Source organism: Etheostoma spectabile, chromosome 12, assembly GCF_008692095.1.
Source record: "Etheostoma spectabile isolate EspeVRDwgs_2016 chromosome 12, UIUC_Espe_1.0, whole genome shotgun sequence".
NCBI classification, from domain to species: Eukaryota; Metazoa; Chordata; class Actinopteri; order Perciformes; family Percidae; genus Etheostoma; species Etheostoma spectabile.
Window position 1 is genome coordinate 111,663 of NC_045744.1, and position 2,107 is coordinate 113,769.

The following is a 2,107-nucleotide window of genomic DNA, read 5'->3' on the forward strand; positions in this document are numbered from 1 at the left end:
GTTTTGTGGGACAGCAAAGCCCAAAACACTGTCTGACTATCTAAAACATTTAGTTCAAGAGTTGAAAAGCATCAGTACTGGCTTTGTTTGTCAGGGCAAAACATTTCTCTTGAAAGTTTGTTCTGTTATTTGTGATGCACCAGCAAGGGCATTTATCAAAGGTATCAAGTCCCACACTGGATATTATGGCTGTGATAAGTGCTTACAAAGAGGAATATACACAAATCACCGTATGACATTTCCTGAGCTCACTGCTGCATGTAGAACAGATGAATCCTTTAGATTAGAAGCAAATGAAGATCACCACCTTACTCATTGTCCTCTGGTAGATACTGGAGTTGATATGGTTGCTGGTTTTCCCCATGATTACATGCACTTAGTGTGTTTGGGTGTTATGAGGAGACTTCTTGAACTGTGGGTTGGCACTGCTGTCTCTTTGCGCACCAGAATTTCGTCTTTGCAAGCATCCTTAATCTCTGATAAACTTTTGGCATTAGCAAATCATATTCCATCTGAATTGGCAAGGAAACCTGGGGCACTCAATGAGAGACTGAGGTGGAAAGCAACAGAACTGCGCCAATTTTTGCTGTTCACTGGTCCTATAGTTTTGAAAGGTGTCTTGCTGCCTCAAGTGTATGATAACTTCATGCTTCTTTCTGTTGCTATCTATATTTTGGTTAGTATTGTTTACAATTGAACCACTTGGCTCATAATTTTCTTGTCTCATTTGTGGATCATTATGGCTTGCTATATGGTAAAGACCAAGTAGTGTACAACATTCATGGGTTAGTGCATCTTGCTGGTGATGTGAAGGTGCATGGCCATTTAGATGGTATTTCTGGCTTCCCTTTTGAGAACTTATTGGGTGAACTTAAGAGAATGATAAGGAAAGCTGACAATCCTCTACCACAGGTTATACGCAGGTTATCTGAACATGAACAGAGGGGCTGTGATTTTAATTTACCCATTGAGCAGGAACCCTTTTTAAAATCTCCATATCACGATGGGCCAGTACCAGAGGGCCTTTTGGAAAATGTCAGTCAGTTCAAGCAGTTGACAGCCGATGGTGTCATTCTAAAAACATCAAGTAAAGATGACTGCATTGTCATTGACGGGAACGTTGTTTCCGTGCAAAACATAGTTAGTCATGAAGACAAAGTGTATGCCATGTACCAGGAGTATAGAGTCAAAGAAGCACTTTACAGTTACCTACTCGACTCAAGGGAACTGGGAATATACATCGTCTCTCATTTGTCTCCTGTGATGCACTGTGTAGAGATGGTTAAGCCTGTGCAAAAGTGTGTGCGGTTGCCCTTGGGAGACAAGTTTGCAGTGTTCCCTCTTCCTCACACAAATTAATTTGAAGCACTTGTCTAGTCTTTGTACAAAGTTTATCATAGTTGATCGTTGTAGCATCCTTTTATTTATCATATCTTTAGAGTTTTACTGGCTAATCAGTTTACTTTTTTTTATCAGGAGATGTTTCTCATTGTTATTTTTGAATCTACTAATGAAGTGGAAGTAGTCCCTGACATTTGGGTGAAAAATAACACCTGTTTGTGGCCACCGTACAAACGTGAAGAAACCGTAAAAGCAGTGAAGTCACAGGAACCACCTGGAGCACGTTGGATTCCCTACAAAGTACGCATCATATTAAGCAAAGGTAGAAAGAAGACAATATTTTACTTACACTTTCTGTATATAGAATTTAGAGGGCTTTTGTTTTTAAAATCAAGCTATTGATTTTTATTTTTAAAGTTACATATGAAGAAGCAAGACTCAAACTGCCAGAGGCTGAACGATTCACAGATTTGACAGATTCAGAAGACTCTCCACTCAAACGTAGACGGAGAAGAATGTAAGTTAAAAAAAGGGACGAATAGAGCCAGAATAGAATGTAATGAGCAAAACTCATTTTACAGCCTTCCATAATTTTTTGTTTCTTATTTAACCTTAAATGCAGGAAGAAGAATGTAGTCCTTGAAGAGGAAGACAGTGAAAGTGAGAGGCAGCAAGCATCCACACTACCCAGCCCTCCGAAATGGCTTCTGTAAAGAAGCGGCCTTATTCACTCTCCCTGCTTTCACAGTGTAAAAACGCTAATGTC